Genomic DNA, 6,691 nt, shown 5'->3' with positions numbered 1-6,691 from the left:
CCAAAAAAAAAAAAAAAAAAATTAAAAAAAAAAAAACATTAAAAAAAAAAAAAGGCATTACCCAGAATCTAATTAAGCCTCTAGTTCTAACATTTAGTTTATAAGAAATAAGGGGACAGAGGAAGAAGACGAATGACCCTACAAGAAAACAACCAGACAATTCTAGAAGATGGTACCTTCCAGCCCTTCCGCAACTGTCCCAGGATCAACAAAAGGTCAACTTTGTTTAAAAAAAAAGAAAAGTGGATAGGGACATTTAAGCTTAAAAGAGATTTAACCTTAAAAGACATAAAAGCCAAATAAGTACACTATGTGGACTTTGAATCTTAGTTTTGAAAAACAGCTTTGTAAAAGAGCTTTTAGGGACAAATGGGGCTTTTATTGTTGGTTTTCTTAGGTGTAATAAAGTCTTTAAGAGTATGTAGGAGACTATCTTTGTTCTTAAGAGATGCATGCTAAAATATTTAGGGATAAAGTTCATGATGAACTTTCAAAGAGTTCATGTTCAGGAGAATATGTATGTGTGTGTGTGTGTGTGTGTGTGTGTGTGCATGTAGGTATATGTGTATATGTGTATATGTGTGTGCATATATGTGTATGCATCGCATATATGTATAGCACATGCATGTACATGGATGTTTGTGTGTAGTGTGTCTGTGTGTGCGTATGTGCATGTGCACGTGGGCATATGTGTTCATGTATGTGTGTGCATGTGTGAGTATGTGTCTTAATATCCCAAAGAGAGAAAGGAAGAGACAAAGCAAATATGAAAAAATGCTAACAAAGTGGATGTGCCGGTGATCACTAAACTACTCTAACGACTTTCCTGGATGCTTCAAGTGTTTCATAATAAAACGGGGGAGAAAATAAGAAATGTCTTTTAAATGTGGAAGTCATCTTGTGAAAACCGGGCCGTGTTTGGAGGATTACAAGAGAAAAACAGTGACTTGGTCTGCTGGCTCTTCAACTGAACTCGGGGTTTTCTTATGCGGGGCCCTCCAGGGCCAAGGCCCCTCCACGGGTTGGGCTCAGGGGTTCCCCCTTGGAGAACACCTGTGTCTCTAGGGACTCGCAAAGCCCTATGCCCTTCCTGCTGGCTCATTCTCTGCCACCCATCACCCATTTCTCTGGAGCTTGGAAGAGGGTGAGCCGCACCTGTGACCAACTGACTTCTACTCACCCAGGGCCCTTGACCTCCCTGGAGCTAAAGAAAAGGCAGGTACAGTGTTCGGGGACCGTGAGTTCCCAGGCAGGGTGCAGGGGACCAGCTTTCAAAGAAAAGAAAGGGGACTTCCTCTCGCACTGAAGGTGGGGAATCCCCAGCAGTTGTTGATAAGGCGGTGTTTTCTCTCCTCCTGCTGGTGGTTGAAGCTGCCCCTATCTTTCTGCGGAAACCTCCCGGATCAAATTCTCTTTTCCCCAAACTTCCTTCTTCTTTTGTTTAAACTAATTTTTGTTTAATAAAAAAGGGAGGAACAACCCAAATGTCCATCGACGGATGGATAAACAAAATGTGGTATATGCGTACAGCGGAATACTATTCAGCCTGAAAAAAGGAAGGAAATTTCGACACGTGACACATGATACGACATGGGTGACCCTGAAGAAGAGTACGCTAAGTGAAATAAGCCAAATGCAGAAAGATCAATACGGTATGATTCCACCTGTGTAAGGTCCCTAGAGCAGTCAAATTCATAGAGACAGGAAGTAGAATGGTGGTTGCCAGGGGCTGGGGAGGGGGAAGAAATGGGAATTGTGTTTAGTAAGGACAGTTTCAGTTTGGGAGGATGAAAAAGTTCTGGAGATGGATGTGGTGCTGGTTGCACAACGATGTGGATCTATTTAAGGCCGCTGGACTGTACACTTAAAAATAGTTAAAATGGTAAATTTTATGTTATGTATATCTTACCGTAATAAATACAGAATTACATATACACATGTCTTTGCACAAATGCATAGTGCATAACCGGAAAGATACACAATTGATCAAATTAGTGGCCCCTGAGGAGGGACGTGGGGTGGGGTGGAGTGCAGGAGCTCAGAGAGGAGACTTACTTTTCACCAGACACTCTTTGGTATAGTTTGAATTTTTTTTCCCATGTCCACGGTTGACCTATTCAAAAAGATAAAATTCTAAATTTATGTGTTACGAAAAGGGGTTAACTGAAAAGTAGCTCTCCCATTTCTGACAATGCCTCCCCCACATTTCATTTCCCTGCCTCCGGCAAACAGGCTTAATGATTTCTTGTTTGTCCTTCAGAAGCAGTCTGTGCATGCACGAGCACACAGGCAATGGTGATCCTTGCAAAGAGATGGAAGGAAGGAGGGAGGGAAGGAGGTCAGCATTTAGTTAATACAAAAATACTGTTCTGCACCTTGCTTTTTTCACCTAGAATGCATCTTGGAATCAGTTCCCTACAGTCTATTTAGATTCATCTTGTTCTCTCCACTGGCTGTGTGCCCCTCCATGACATGGATGCACGAAGCAGTATATAGTCAGTCTCCTACTGATGGACATTTTGGGTTTTTCCAGTCTTTTTAGTTATATAAAAATGTGAAAATAACCTTCCTCAAGTGTGCTCGCCCAGGGGGGAATACATCTTCTAGACAGATTCCTAGAAGTAGAGTGGCAGCCTCTGCAAAGAGAAAGCCCCTGCCCAGAACAGCTGTCTCAAGTCTTCCTCTTTTCCGCAAAGCCAGGGGCCCCCCCAGAGAGGGCTCCCCGCGGGGCTGCGAGGATCACTCCACGCCTCTGATTTCTGAGTGTCTGTGAGCTCTACCTGAAGCCTCCCTGGGGGCATCCTGCCATCGCTGTCCTTGGCTGCTCCAGCTTGATCCAAGAGCTAGAAGGAGGATGACCACATTTATCTGTGGGCCTGGCTCAGGTGACTGGCAAGTCTGGGCAAAGAGAATTAGTCAAGAGCCAGGCCAGGAGGCAAGGCATTGGAAACCGTATCCAGACGACCACTTGGGCCAGACAAGTAGACTGTGAGGCAATTGGGAAATCCTGGGATGGAGAGAGAGTGGTAGAGAGGAAGAAGTAAAAGACTTTGGGGCTAAATGGACATAAAGACAACTACCATAATAATAATAATAATAATGGTAATTCCAACTGGTATTTCCTGAGTGACCAATCTACTGTGTCTTGTATTTTACATTCACTATCTCATCATCTCCCTACAGCAACACTTAGAGGGGGGCCACTGTTATTATCCCCATTTCTCAGATAAAGAAACTGAGACTTAGAGAGCGTTCACAGCCAGCAAGCGATGGGGCCCAAATTCAGATCTGACAGCAGAGGCCAGCTGCACACTAACAGCGCACTGCTTGCAGCCATGGTCGCATTTATTTTTTTGTTTGTTTATTCATTTGTTTTTATGAGGAAGGGCAACCCTTGGTTGACCTCACATATTGCAAAGACCTTGTCAGCTTACAATCCCTTATTTTTTAATTTTTTTATGCCAACTGCACCTGGTCTTCCTAGGTGGTCTCCCATCCAAGTACTAACCAGGCCCGACCCTGCTTAGCTTTCAAGATCAGACGGGATCAGACTTGTTCAGGGTGGTATGGCCGTAGACTATGGTCAAATTTCGAATAGAGGCACCAGTGAGAGTAAAAAGCCACGTGTGGAGTTCATCTCATCCGGGTGCAGCCTGAGTTCCGGTCCCCAAGGATGAGGAGCCAGAGAATGGAAGCCATCTGCTGGGGCCACATGAAGGAGTCTGGATTTGATCCCGGGTTTTTGTTTTTAAACTGGGATGTAGTTCACACGCTATAAAAATCATCCTTTCAAAGGGTGTAATTCAGTGGTTTTTAATTTATTCACAAGATATATAACCATCACCACTAATTCCAAAACACTTTCATCTCCCCGAAAGAAATACTATCTATGAACAGTCATTCTCCATTTTCTCCTATTTCTAACCCTGGACAACCACTAATCTACTGTCTTTGTGAGTTTGCCTTTTGCGGACATTTCATATAAATAGAATCATTCAATACGTGCGATTTTGTGTCTGACTTCTTTCCCTTAGCCTAAGTTTTCAAGATTCATCTATATTGTAGCATGTGTCAGTACTTCATTCATTTTTATGGCCAAATAGTATTTTCGTGTGGATAATACTATACTCTGTTTATCCATTCATCAGTTGATGGACATTTGGATTGTTTCCACTTTTTGACTATTATAAATAATGCTGCTATGAACGTTTGTGGAAAAGCTTTAGTGCAAACGTATGTTTTCAGCTCTTTGGGGTATATAAGTAGGAGTGGAATTGCTGGGTTATACGGTAACTTTCTGAGGATCGGACAGACTGTTTCCAGGGAGGCTTTACCATTTTACATTCCCACCAGCAACGTGTGAGAGTCCTAATTTTTCCATTTCCTCATTAGCCCTTGTTACTGTCTGTGCTTTTGATTACAACCATCCTAGTGGGTGTGAAATGGTATGTCATTGTGGTTTCGATTTGCATTTTCCTAATGACAAACGATGTTCAGCATCTTATCGTGTGTGTATTGGCCATTTGCCTATCTTCTTTGGAAAAATGTCTATTCATGTCCCTTGATCATTTTCAAATTGGGTTGTCTTTTTATTATTGAGTTGTAGCATTTCTCTATGTATCTTAATATTAGATCCTTATTTTCTCCTATTCTTTGACTTCTCTTTTCACTTTATTGATAGTTTCCTTTGGAGCACAAAAGTTCTTCATTTTGATGACGTTCAATTTATGTGTTATGTCTTTGGTTACTTATGCTCGAGGTGCCATATCTAAGAAACCATTGCTTAATCCAAGAGCTTGAAGATTTATCCTTATCTTTTCTTCTAGGAATTTTATAGTTTTAGTCCTTACATTTCAGTCTTTGATCCATTTTGAGTTAATTTTTGTATATAATGTTAGGTAAGTGTCAAAATTCATTCTTTTGTATGTGGCTATCCGGTTGTCCCAGTATTGCTGTTAAAAAGACTTCTTTCCTTTTTTTTTCTCTGCACTTTATAAAACCCCAATTGCTTCTGAATGTATACATTCATTTTTGGACTCTTGGTTCTATATGTCCATCCTTATGCCAGTATCGCACTGTCTTAATTACCGTACTTTATAATAATCCACCCCCCAGGTTATCTTTCAAAATTTCAAATGAAATTTTTCGAACATACGAAAAACTAAAATAAATCTTGGGATTCGCAACCTAAATTTAACAGAAGTTGATATTTTGCTAGGTTTGGTTCATTTGTCTTTCTTTCTTTTTTAAGAAGTAAAATGTTTTAGATACAACCGAATCTACCTTACCCCTACCCTCGCCTATTTCCCCTTCCTCTTTCTCCATGGGTAACCACAAAACCAACATCCCGAAGCTGCCAGCCCTCTCGAGAATGTCATAGCCTATAAATTAAACATAGTATTGCCTTGTGGGTCTTAACATTCTACATAATAGCATCATCCTGAATGTAACCTTTCACAGCATGCTTCTTTCACTCAAGTTTATGTTTGCAAGCTTTTTTCCCACCTTGTCCACATGGATCCAGTACATTCATTTTCACTTTTGTGCGTAGTAAATTCCATCTGGACTAATCTATATTTATTTATCCATTGTCCTGGCCATGGACATTTAGGTTGTTTCCAGATGCTCACTATTACTGAGGGTTCTGTAATGAATGGACATCTTCCTCTGAGTCTTCCTGTTCCCTTCACCTTTTTGCTCTAAACTTGGTTCTCCCCTGAGGGCCCTGCTTCCCCCAAAGGCTTCTTAGCAGTGGCCGTTCTCTCAACTGCTGTCACACCCCAGGGCCGGGATAAGATAGGCATCCTCCTTGGTCTTCATAGCTACTTCCATGCTAGCCATTCTTCTTCTCTCCTCCCGAAAATGCCCAGATTCCTTAAAGGATGTATCATCAGACTTTACCACCCATTGGCCACTCCTATTGCAGCCATCTACACTCCTCCTCTGCCCTGCACTCTGGTCACTCGCCTCCCTGGTGGACAATTTTAGCTCCCAGCTCATAGTCATTCTCTCCAACGTGATCCTGTCACAATCGTGGTGACTTTGGTCACCATCTCTCAGTTCCACGACCTCCTCAGCCCCGGTAAATTTGTCCCCCTCCTACTTCAGCCCCTCACTCCCAAGGTCACACGCTCTTGACCACATCATTCCCAGTAACTACACTTGTGTAATCTCAGTTTCAAACACCCACTCTCCAACCACTCCCATCTACCTACCCAGCTCATGATCTTGAGTATCCAATTCCAACAGTCCTTCCACCCCGCCCGGACTGATCCTGTCCCTTGCTCCCCACTTAGGTCCTTACCTCTCTCCTTACTCACCTCAACGTCCGTGGTCTTTCATTACAAGCACTGTTTACCAAACCCTCAACTCTCTTGAAGTTAAATAACTTCAACTTCCATGCTTGTTGCTACCTCTTGACAAAACCATGACGTGGGTGAAACCCAACCCTCAAGTCACTGCATCTGCACCAGTGCAGCTGAAAATGGCTGGAAAGAAGCACCCAGTCATGCTAAGTGAAAATTCAAGATCGCTAATCTCCCATGGTTCTTCCATGCTGCCCAAAAGTCTTACTACATATTCCTGGCTTTTTGCTCTCCCACGATCCTAGACTACTTCGTTTGTCCTTCCCTCCACTCAAACCTTCAAGCCCTCTTCCCTGATCCTCACTCTCAACTGATGTCTGATTTCT

At 42.5% G+C, this 6,691-nt stretch overlaps 1 pseudogene; it reads right to left on the bottom strand.

Moving 5' to 3' along the window:
- Positions 1-3,459: 3,459 nt before the first annotated feature.
- LOC112477392 lies at positions 3,460-3,578 on the bottom strand (annotated as a pseudogene).
- Between the last annotated feature and the right edge of the window lie 3,113 nt (positions 3,579-6,691).

The sequence above is a fragment of the Pteropus alecto genome, unplaced genomic scaffold (genome assembly GCF_000325575.1).
Source record: "Pteropus alecto unplaced genomic scaffold, ASM32557v1 scaffold123, whole genome shotgun sequence".
Lineage (NCBI taxonomy): Eukaryota > Metazoa > Chordata > Mammalia > Chiroptera > Pteropodidae > Pteropus > Pteropus alecto.
Note: the sequence above shows the minus strand (reverse complement) of the source record. Positions and strands in the feature narration are given on the sequence as shown.